Raw genomic sequence first — 13,084 nt, 5'->3', positions numbered from 1 at the left:
GGTTCATATCCAGTATCAGACACTTGCTAGCTATGTGACCCTAGGCAAGTCATTTAACCTTGTTTGCCTCAGTTTCCTCATCTGTAAAATGGGCTGGAGAAGGAAGTGACAAACCACTCTAGTACCTCTGCCAAAAAACCTCAAATGGGGTCATGAAGAGTTGGACAGGACTGTGTGCTGTCAACCACATAAAGCTAGGGTCCCCTCCAACTTGGTAGACTTTTGAAGACCATGCAAATAATAATTAGCTAGGGCTATATAACACTTTAAGGTCTTCAATGTACTTTCCAAATATGGTTTCATTTAATCCTCACAAAAACCCTGGGACTTGGGTCCCTATTATTATCCCCATTTTACATATGAGGAAACTGAGGTAAGCAGAGGTTAAATTATGTATAGAGTAGCACAGCTAATAAATGTCTAAGGCTGGATCTAAACTCAAATCTTCCTGACTGCAGGCATATCCACTGAGCTACCTAGCTGCCACTAATATTCACTATGCCCTTCCCCATACCCTGCCCTAATGACCAGAAGAGTTTCTACATGTAGAGGGGGGGGTTCCACATCCAGAAAAATGAAGTGCCATTGTATCCTTATTGTGTATCCTTGCTGTATTAAGGAGGATTTCTCAATTAACATCTGGCTGTTAAGGCAAAGCACGTCTCCTTTTGTTAACTGTTCAATGACTTAACAAGGGCCTCATTTTGTCCCAACTTAGACCTAAACTAAGAAAGTGATACTAGAATCATCTCCAATGGATCTTCTTGCTTCCTTTGAAGGAAATTTAGTTATCTTACTTCTGATTCCTTTAAGAGATTCTAATTCAGCTGGTCATCTTGATTGAAAGCAATCCCCAAATTCATTTCACCCAGATATTAATGGCTTCATGTACAGCCGCCTAATGAGACATATTTACATGAAGAGATTCTTGGAGACAAAGTACAATCACCAAAGAAATGAATCAGTCATAGTGAGATTTCAGGCACTATATAACAAGAGAATAGATGAAATAGGGGTTTCCAAGAGTCTCAATGTAGCTTTAAGCTTTTGTTTGACCTATTAAACTTTAAGAGCTTAAAACTTCTCTAAGGCTTTTGGGAACACTGCATTTGAGTTTAGTTCCCATGTCCCATATAATGACTTTAGATGAACTGGCACCTCATCAAATTAATTAATCAATAACTAATAACTAATTAATTAAACGTGGCACTACCTATTCCATTATCTTTTAAGGGTTCAAGGGCCTTCTCTTCCCTTGATGCATTTCCGCAGTGATCTATTCTAGCACTCAAAGATGCCTAAATTGAGATCTGGCCTGATTTGTATCAGATCTTTTGATGCCAATCAATCAATTTTGTGCCAATTAAAATTATCCTTTACAAATTCACATTCCTCTAGTTACAGTATTTACTTCATAGAATCATGGTATTATAGCTTTATAGCTAGAAGAGGCCTTGGAGGTCATCAAATCCAGTTTGACAAAAGAAGCAGCTACAGCCCAGAAAGGTTAAGTGATTTGCCCAGGGTCACAAATTTAATGTGATCTTAACTCAGGCCGTCCCTAAGGTGGCCCAGTGGATAGAGTGCCAGGCATGGTATATTTGTAAGTTCAAATCTGGCCTCAGACACTTACTAGTCATGTAAGTAATTTAACCCTTTTAGCCTCCATTTCCTAACCTGCAAAATGAGCTAGAGGAGGATAAGGCAAACCACTCCAGTATCTTTGCCAAGAAATCCCCAGACAGGGTCACAAAGAGTCAGACAAAACTGAAGCAACTAAACAACAATAAAAAAACTCGTCTGACTTCAAGCCCATCCTTCTACTTGAGATCCCAAGTATTCAGACTGGTGTTGCTTTGCATTGGTATAAGAAATAGTAATATTATTAAACTCCCATTATGATTCATGCCAGCACTAGCTAGAGATGACTCATGAGGGTAAAATCTTGAAAGAGGAAAGAAAAATTTAATATTATCAGTAAATTAGTACCATAAAAATCTCAAAATTGGTAGTATATAGATGAAACCTCTTTGAACCCAATTAATAATCAAATATTCTTTCCATTCTTTGAAAAAAATTAGCATTACTGAGATGTACTTGACTGTTTCTGTCTAGAGTTGACTTTAGCTAAAGTATATTAGTCATAGAAAAATAGAAAAATGCCCCCTCTTCCAGGGACAGAGCCTCTCATTGTTCAAGGCATCATTGTTCATCATTGTTGTACCCTTACCTAAATATAATTTTAAAAAAATAAATTATCGTGTAGATGAGCAGTCTCTTGGCAAGGATAGAGTCACATGAAGTACATTTTTAATCTAGGGATTAAAAATCTAATGTCTCTTTACCTTGGAATCTAAGATTGTCCTCAACTCCATTGGAATAACGATACTCTGTATATATGAAATGCCTCCCCTTGTAGGGTTATAAGAGTGGATAGATTTCTGGGATTTGGAGGGTAGGAGGTGTTGCTCAAATCCTGAGGCAAGAAGAAATCTTATGGTTGGGGTACTAAGGAAGAACTAAAAGAAAAAGAAGAAATGAAATCCTAGGACACATGGAGGAGCTTCTGCTTCCTTTTGAGATACTAGAAAGCAATGTATGTGACTTTTTTAAAATTAAATCAAGGATATTTACTCTACTATAGACTGGAGATGTAAAGACAAAATATATTTGAAGGAGAATGTGGAGGAACTAGCAGGCCTTATCTTGCCTAACTTTAGCTGGGTGTGATCAGCACCCATTTCTCAAGGTGATCATTAATTATGTCAATGATTGCATCCTGACTGACCTCATCTTATTTCTTATTTAAAAAACAAAAACCTGTGGTTGACCCTAACCTTTTGTATTTCCTTGTACCTCTTTTGTTCGCCACTTGAGGGCGCAAGGCAGCTCTGAGAGCCACTTAAAGGAGAGAGATCTTTCCTAGCACAAAGCTGGAATGCCAGCTATCCTCTCAAATTGAAAGCATAACCATGAGGCATTCATGTGTTTCATAACATTCTAAGAACAGAATTATTACAAACTTGAACCTTCAAATCTATCTCCACCAAAGTCCAATCTTAACATAAAAACCCATAAGCTTATCAAGAAAAATATATATGTATATGTATGTGTGTTTGTATGTGTATATGTTTATGTACATGTATATGGTATGGATCATTTGGCAACAGTGAAAAAAAATGCTGTCCTGAAATTCAGGAGACTTAGGTTCTTGTCTCAGACATAGCATTAACTAAATGTATGACCTTGGGAAAGTCAATTATCTTCCCTGGGGGTCTCAATTCCACTATCCGTAAAATAAAGTGGTTGGACTAGATTGTTTCTAAAGTCTTTTCTAGTTCTAAAATTCTAAATCTCTAAAATTACGAGATGTTGAGGCATTCCCCTGCCCAAGCTCTCCCAACACCCCCCCTCAACTATTTCACATTAAGGTTAAGGGTCTTTGAAATGCCAAAATAAAACTTGGCTGCCAACTCCCCCATTTCAGTGATCAGTATCTTTAAATAAATTATACATTATTTGAATGAATGTATACACGTTCAATCTGCTCATATCTGTACACATTTTCTTGCTTCATTGATTTGATTTTTAAAGAACCCTGACTAATTCACTTTAGCATGAAGTTAATCCTAGACTACAGGGCTAAGTATAAAACAAGTGACATCCTCAAATGGGTGACAAAAATGAGCCGACTAGGGATCATTAAATCCTCATTAACTGCATGTTGTCACATTAACTACAGGGTGTAGCACCAATTTTCTCTTCTTTGTCATGAACCGACACTATCCCCTTTTTATGGAGCAAACCACTGGTGTGATATGATGCCCAACGTCTGTTCTCTGGCTCTGTTCTTTATTTGGGATTAGTTATTTCTCATACTTATTTCTATGAAAACAATCACAAAGGTCCACCTTGAGAAAAGGGGTAAGAGATGATGTTGGCATCATTGAGTCCTTGAAACAGTTAATTTTCAGTAAAATCATTTTTCCATTCTACTAGGGACGTGTAGCTATTTTCAGCCATGGGTGAAAATTGAATGCTTTTGTTTCTTTCCACTATTTTAGGATTTCAAACTTGGCCACATCCTCTAGATCACTAGGGTTTTCTATTTTAACATCTTACTCACCCCTGAGACTCAGTTTCTCCCAAAGTACGTTAGCAGTTTTTACATGGATGCTGCCAGGGTTTAGGGAAATCTGTAGGACATAAAGAATTCAGAGCCTTTTTTATAATGTGTGTTCCACAGGAATTGTGAATACTAGCACTGCAAACGGGGAGCACTGTACATGGCATCCAAAGACTTGGATACTAGTTCCACCTTCACCATCAGCTAGCTTGCTGTAGAACCTTGAGCAAATATCTTGCCCTTTTGGAGCCTAGCTTGCTGATCTATAAAAGTGGAAATGACATTTAGAGTACCTAAACCTCACCTGGCTGCTGTATAGGAAGTTAACAGCAAAATGGAAAGCATCAGGTAAATAATGGGCACCTATGTAAGACTTTACGTAAAAGATAGGCAGCTAGGTGGTACAATGGAAAGAGTGTTGGACTGAGACGGAGACTTCAGTTCATACCCCACCTCAGACCTTTATGTGGACTGTCCAAACCTGTGCAAGTCACTTAATATTTCTCATCTTCAGTATCATCAATTGTAAAGTGGGGATAATAATTACACCTGCCTATTAGGATTATTATGAGAATCAAGTGGCATGATATATGTAAAAGTGCTTTCCAAACCTGAGTGGTACATAAATTATTATTTATTATTACATAAATGTGGATTTCTGTTATTAATGCTATTTTTAACCAATATTTATCAATACACAGTGGTGCACTAGATACAGTACTGAGTTTAGAGTCAGGAAGATTCATCTCTCTGAGTTCAAATACAGCCTCAGACTCTTACTAGCTGAGTCACCCTGGGCAAGTCACTTAGCTCTGTTTGCCTCAGTTCCCTCACCTGTAAAATAAACTGGAAAAAGAAATATCAAACCACTCCAGTATCTCTGCCAGGAAAAAAAACTAAATGGGGTCAGACATGACTGAAAAACTGAACAGCTATAATCAATAATCCATCCTAACAAACAACTGATACACTATAGAAAACTTGTAAGTTACCAATGTAGCAAAATGTTTCAACCCTGAGACTAAAACTGAGCCTGAAACTAGGAAGGATGTAGATTTTAATAAATTCAGAAAAAATTCTTTTCCTCCCCTTGACCTTGTTATAAAATGTTATCTCTCCATCTCCAATTTCTTTTGATCATGATAAGATGAAAATGAGAGACGGGTTTGAATTCACTGAAATTTAGTTTGATTTCATGTTTTACTCAATATTGCCTATTTTGGGAGTTTTTTCCCAAAAAAGAGAGTGCCCCTTTTTTCTCATTTTCTGTAGTTGCTAAGGTAATTAATTTAAAATGCATTATATAAGAATTTTCAAGAGCCTATTTCAAATGTCCTTTTAAAAATTTCTTCACGGTACTGATCTGGAGTGGAAATGAGGAATACTTACGGAGGGGGGATGATATGGGAGAGAAAAGACTCATTTTCATCTTCTATGAAATCCCATTAGGTTTAAAACTCACCGACAAAAGTCCTAAACCATAGCTTGAAGCCTTGAACTTACCAGACATTCAATAAATATTCACTGAGTCAAATTGAAAAAAGAAAATTTTATAGCAGAACCCAGAACAATACACCAACTTGATGTCTTTTAATGCTTTTCTTAAATAAATTTAATACATTTTAATAAATTTCCTTAAATTTATGGTACAGTGGATAGAATGGTGGACCTGGAGTCGGATATGACCTCAGACACTTATCAGCTGTGTGACCCTGGGCTAGTCATTTCCCCTCAGTTTTCTCACCTGTAAATATGCTTATAAACATCACTACTTCCCAGGGTTGTTGTAAGACTCAAATAAGAGAGTATTTGTAAAGAGCTCAGCATAATGCATGGCACATAGTAGATATTACATAAATGTTTATTCCATTCCTAATAATGCCAAGGTCTGCTCCCTTTCCTTCCCCCTCCCTTCTCCAACTTCCAAATAATGCTTACTAAAATGACCCAGTGTTTTGCCCTTTAAATTTCAAGACAATGAGACTTCTACTCAATAATCCATCTTTTCTATTAGCGGAAAAAATACTGGATTTGTTGTGAGAGGATCTGGGTTTGAATCTCAGCTTCTGTTACTTTCTAGCTGTCTGGCCTTAGGCAAATCATCTGTTAGTCTCAGTTTTCTCATCTGTAAAATGAGTCTAAGAACATAGATCTTGGCCAAAATACTGGAGTAGTTTGCCATTATGTTTTCGAAGATGAGTTTTAACTGATGTCTTCTTTATAAGTCTACCAACACTTGCACTGCCTTGTGAGAAAGGAATTTTGTAAACTTCAAAACACTAAACAAATATATTATAATAACAACTTTTATAATTGTTGTTCTTTCACCTGTGCCACACTACTTTCTTCCAACATTATTAATTTTTTCGAAGTCATCCACATGAAAGAAGACAAACTGAGACTTATACCTTCAAGGGAAGTACCTTAAATCAATTAATTAGATAGATGAGGTAGCTAAGCAGCATAGGGGATAGTGTGCCAGATCTGGAGTCAGAAACTTGAGTTCAAATGTAGTCTTATGCACTTTCTAGTAGCAAACCACTCCAGTGTCTTTGCCAAGACAACCCCAAATGGTTCACAAAGTGTCCAACATGAATGAAACACCTGAATAACAAAAACATGGGGACAACTAGGAAGTGTAGTGGACAGAGTGCTGGCCTGGAGTCAGGAAGACTCATCTTTATGAGTTTAAACCCGGCCTCAGATCCTTGATAATTGTGTAGCCCTGGGCAAGTCATTTCACTCTGTTTGTCACAGTTTCGTCATCTGTAAAATGAGCTGGAGAAGGAAATGGAAAACCACTCCAGTATCTTTGCCAAGAAAATCCCAAATGGAGTCATGGAACGTCAGGCATGATGGAAGTGTCTCAACAACAACTACAGCTGTGTAACCTTGAGTAAGTCACTTAACTTCTGTTTGCCTCATTTTCTTGTCCAAAAAATAAGCATAATTATAGCACCTATCTCCAACTGAACATAGTGCTTGGCACATTTTTGTGGTTGTTCAGCTATTTCAATCATTTCTGACTCTTTGAAACCCCATTTAGGGTTTTCTTGGCAGAGATGCTGGAGTGGTTTGCTATTTCCTCCTTCAGTTCATTTTATAGATGAGAAAACTGAGGCAGAGTTAAGTGACTTGCCCTATGCCACACAGCTAGTAAATGTCTGAGACTAAATCTGAAGTCAGGAAGATGAGTCTACCTGCCTTCAGCCCTGACACATTGGAGATGTTATATATAAATACAAGTTACTATTATTAGCCAAGAAGGAAGGAACAATCAAAAAAGAAAAATGATCTTTTTTCATTGTGGAAATTAAAATCAATTTGATATTTCTTGAGCACAAAAGCATCGAAATGTTATTCTCAGTTGAGGAAATTCACATCCTCCCTGTTTTTATTTTGTAGTGTTGCAGAACCCTGGGTGTTGTATATTTCATATATTCTAAGAATCAGTTGATGTGTTGGTTTCTCTAATTTTCTCTCACTCCTTTTTTTTTTTAACTATCTATCACAAAAGAAAACTTGCTATAAAGGGGACAGGGAGAGATATATTCAGAAATGGAGGTGAGTTAAAAGATAGCAAAATTTAAAGAAAAAGTAGTTCTCATAGGATATCTCCTCTGTGAAATCATTGAACAAATGCCACAAATTCTATGAGCATCTTTGTGCTCATAGAAGCTTTCCTTCGTGTTTCTCCAAAAGAGATGGCACTCCACATGAGTAATTTGAGCTCTCTCAATCCACTCTCACAATCAGTCTTGAGCAGAATTTCCCAGTGGAGAGAGAAGGGAAGAAGAAGAGATATTATGAGCTGAGGAGAAAGGTTGGAATCACCAGGAATGGAGAGAAAGAGCATCTCCAACTGGCCTTAAGGAACCACTGATAAATGTTTAACAGCTGACTCTTGGGAAAGCACACATTTTAAGATTTAATCTGTTATTAATATTTTCTAAATCATTTTCTTAAGTCTAGACAATTAACATAATAAATCAAGCCCTGATTTATAGCTTACTTAACTCTGAGATAAAATGCTCACACTGAAAATTTGAAAATTTTTAATTTGAAGCTCGCTTCAGTCCCTGGCCTTAAGACTATTAATTAGGGGCATTTCCCATGAAAGATACCCCACTTGTGTTCCCTGGTATTTCTGTGCAGAAACAGGAGAATAGTGCCCTTCTCAGGCTTCAGCATCCTCCTTGACCTCCATGCTGGCTGTGGAGAGTGTCTTTTCAACCCAATGTATTCTTTAATGCATCAGCAGAATATCTCTCTACAATTAGTCTGTAAAACACATGAGAACTTTATGTGATTTTGACACAGCTAATCGTTCCCAGTTACTCTATTTAAAGCTTTATAAAGACAAAAGTAAAGAAGGCAATTAAACAGATTGCAGAGACCAGAGAAAGAGGAGCAAGAGAAAAAAAACCCAAAGAGCCAACAACAATGTATCACAAACAGCTCAGCAAATAATAGTGCAGTTTCCCAGCTAATAGAATGGTTTAACACCTGAATACATTCACATGCCTGATTAAACACTAACAACATAAACCCATAAAAGAAGATTATAAGTTGTAATATGTCTTTGCGAGAAACAGCATATTAACCAGTTTGTATGCTTCTCCAATTACATTCCTTTAATTCTTTTCATTTAGAAAACAGTTTACATTATAATAGCCAACATCACTTCTGTTTTAAAACAATTGATTACATGCATATTGCCAAATTATGGGTCTACAAGGATATTTTCATAAGTGAGTACAATTGAAAATGTGCAGTGGAAATGATTTTTAACTAGGGTTTCTGTGGGAAGAGAAAATATATGCTCTTCTGGTCATCCCTTCTTAACCTTCCAAGCCTTCTTCGCTCTCTGAAATTTCCCAGTTGTCATTCTCAGGTTCTCTGGGGACAGACTAGATTATTTGAGGTTAAGTTCTATGGGGAGTCAGATGGTAGAAACAGTGAGCTTCTTCCTGAGTTCACTTATTTCACTTCTGGAAACTGAGGCAAAGCCCAAAAAGGTAGGCTCTGTGCCCTCTTTTGTGTCATAAAACCTTCAAGTCATAAGATTTTAGGATTAAACACTGAAAGGCATCCTAGAGGTCATCTAATCAAATCCCTCATTTTATATATGAGGAAACTGAGACCCGGAGAAGTTAGTGGGAAATTGACCTTCATGCTTCTGTGTCTTTGCATAGGCTGTTTGTCATACCAGAATTTTCTCCCTCTTCACCTCTCCCTCTTAGAATCCCTAATTCCATTCAAGATTTAGTTCAAGAGCTATCACCTATCTAAGGCCATGTTGTTTTCTTCCTCCCTCTCCTGCTGGGTGGTTATGCTCTCACTACTACCCTGAAATTATTAAACACAGAGAGAGAGAGAGAGAGAGAGAGAGAGAGAGAGAGAGAGAGAGAGAGATGATAGATAGATAGATAGATAGATAGATAGATAGATAGATAGATAGATAGATAGATGGATGGATGGATAGATAGATATATAGATAACTAGGTAGGAAACTAGATAGATAGCCAGATAGACCAGATAGAAAGAGATAACTAGATAGAAAACTAGATAGATAGATAGATAACTAGGTAGAAAATTAGATAGATAGGTAGACAGATACACAAATAGACAGATAGATATAGATGGTTGGATGGATGGGTGCATGGACAGATGGATAACTAGACAGATAACTAGGTAGAAAACTAGACAAGTAACTAGAAAGACTAGATAGAAAGAAATAACTAGTTAGAAAGCTAGATAGATGATAGAAAACTATATATATACATACATACAGAGAGAGAGAGATTTGGATATAGATATAGAATCTAGTTAATTTTCATACTTTGCTTCATGGATTGCCATGGTCAAGGAATTCACCACTTACTAGAGATGAGCTTTTTTTGCACTTAATTAGGCTGGTCCTTGGACAGCATTCTAACTCTGTTGCCTTCCCAGCATGGCAAAACTTGATAATATTTGTACTTCACCATCTTACTTTTTGAGAACTAAGTATCACCACTGTGCCATGATGAAGCATCAGAGGAGGATTTTGGGGGCTTCTGTCACTGTAGAGGATGTCATCAGAGAAATGCATGATGATTAAAGATGTGCTATTTATATGTGTGAAGGATAAATGGTGGAAGGCCAGAAACCCTGAGGGTCTTCTCCTCCCAGATTAATTTTTTTTATTATGTGAAAAAGGTCATTCACTACCTCATTTCTTACCTAGTCTTAATCACAGAATGGGCCAAAGTCTCCGACTGCATCCAGGGCCATCTGTAATCATTTTGATCTATCTCTTGCCACTAGACCTAGATGGCTCCAGAGGAGAAAGTGAGACTGTTGACTTTGCACAGCCATCTCTCACTTAAATCCAATTCACTTGCAAGTTATGACTTCACCTTCCTGAGATCATGGTCCTCTTAAGAACCAAGGGCAAACAACAGTCTCTGAGTAGTAGGAGGTACCCCACTGGGCATCCAATTGCCCAATTCCATTGAGCAATATAGCTCCTTCTTTCCGTCCTTCCTTCCTTCCTTCTTCTCCCTCTGTCCACCCTTACCTGTGGGTTCTGTGCCCAAAGGAATATAAATTTTGATCACTGAAATCTAGCAAGATATCTTGGAGTTTACAGGCTAGATTTCTTTTTAAGGACTATGCCTTAAAACCAAATCACTCTGGCTCTCATTGATGGACCAACAAAAGGTCCCAGTCCAAGCCTCACTTGGACATTATTTGGGCTCTGATTGCTCAGTGAGAGTAAATAGCAATTGTTTCTATTTTGACCAGAAACTTGGAGGGTTTTCCTCTCCCAGCCTGATTTTTTTTTGACTAGGCAAAAGAGGCCATATGATAACAGCAATATTGGTCAAAGAATAACGATGAACAGCTAAGTTATTCTGAGTATTACAAATACTCAAATCAACTACAAAAGACCTATGAAGGAAGATGCTATCCACCTCCAGAGAAAGAACTGATAAATAGAAGTACGCGTGGCATAGTTTTATACACATACACACATATACGTACTATATGTATAAATACATTTGTGTATATGCATATCTATTTATATATAATGTACCTAAACATACAACTGTGTATATATTATGGATAATATGTGATGTATTGAATATATATATAAAGTGTATATTACAGATAACATGTATTGCATCTAATATATATACAAATGTATGTGTATATGCATTATGTATAAAATATGTAATATAGAAATATACATGTTTATATATATGAACATATTATATACAGAATAAATATATTCTGTGCCAATGGTGTCCTTCTCTAATGTGGAATGGGGAGGAAGGGAGACAATTCAGAACATAAAATGTAACAAAAAGTACTAAATTTTAAAAGAGAATATGCATGAAATCAGTTCCCAACTCTCATCTTAGATAGGAATATTTGGAAGCAATCTTCCTTTCTGAAAATCCAAGAGTTACTTTGGACTTCACAGCACACAAGAAAGGCTGGTCACTAGGTACCCTCTTCCTTACAAATACCATACCAAAAAACATGGGAGGAGAAAAGGAGATAGTAAAAGATTATTTTCCTTGTAGAAACTCTGTGACCAGACAAGCATGGACTGTTTGATGAGCCCCCTGGGTCTGATAGAGACAGTTTCCTCACTATATGTCTTACTGTTGTAAAAACCCCTACAGCTCATTTTCTATTGCTATGACAATTGTTCAACTGAATTAAAATCTGCAATCAGAGAAAGCTGGTGTAAATAGATTAATTTGTTAAATTCTCATCTGATTCTAATGTATGAAAACCTTACAAAACAAGGAATGTCAAATCTTGCTAAATAGGGGCAAAGGACTGATGAGAATTTTTGTCTTTTGTTTCTGAAGAGTGACTATGTCTACCCTGCCCCATGCTTCTGTAGCGGATAATCTCTCCAAGCTACCTGACACCGGGAGGTTAGGAAGCCTAGCTGTGGACAGCCTACCCCAGGGAGCAACCTGTGAAGTCCTGCCATTGGCTTTGTGAATGATTACATCTGACCAAAGTCAGTATGTAGTTCTGAAAATCCCTCTTAATTCTAATGCCTTCCCTCTGCTGATTATTTCAAATTTGTTTTGTATATAACTTGCTTGTATATGGTTGTTTGTATATTGTCTTCCTCATTAGACTGTGAGATTCTTGACAGCAGGGATCATCTTTTACCTTACTTTGCATCCCCAATGCTCAGTACAGTGCCTGCCATATAGTATTTATTATTTATTTTATTCGTTTATTAACTGACTGGCTTACTTTGCTGGGCCCTATTTTTAATAGCAAGAAATCCCTAGCCCATGGAAAGGGGAACCTCAATGCAACCTCTTTGCAAATGGTGGTCCTAGAAAGCTAAGAAGATTCCATGGGCCATGAGTCCTACAAGTACCAGTCTAGCATAGTAGAATGGACAGAGGTCAGACAACCTAGGGTTGAAACTCAAGTCTTGCTGCTTCCTGGCCCTTTAAACTTCAGCAAGTTCCTTGCTAAATTCCTTTGGGCCTTAACTTCTTCATCTGTAAAATAGAAGGATTAAACCAGATCAGGGGTGGGGAACCTGCAGCCCCGAGGCCACCTTTGGCCCTCTAATTCCTCAAGTCTGGCCCTTTGACTGAATCCTAACTTCACAGAAGTTAGTGTCTCCTCCTCACTATCACTGCAGGGCTCAGAGTGGGGACTATAGGAAGAAAAAGATCTAAAAACTCTCCTCCTCCCTTTGCTGAAAATTTCACATTGGGATGACAGGACAGCTAAGAGGCAGACAAGCATGGGCTACCAGGGACAACATCAATTCTAAAGTCAGAAAGACTCATCCTTCTGTGTTCAAGTCTGGCCTCAGACACTAGCTGTGTAACCCTGGGCAACTCATTCAACCCTATTGGCCTCAGTCTCCTCATCTGTAAAATGAGCTGGAGAAGAAAATGGGAAACCACTCCAGGACCTGAC

Source organism: Notamacropus eugenii, chromosome 6, assembly GCF_028372415.1.
Source record: "Notamacropus eugenii isolate mMacEug1 chromosome 6, mMacEug1.pri_v2, whole genome shotgun sequence".
Classification (NCBI taxonomy): domain Eukaryota; kingdom Metazoa; phylum Chordata; class Mammalia; order Diprotodontia; family Macropodidae; genus Notamacropus; species Notamacropus eugenii.
The sequence above is the reverse complement of the archived record's forward strand: the minus strand, read 5'-3'. Positions refer to the sequence as shown.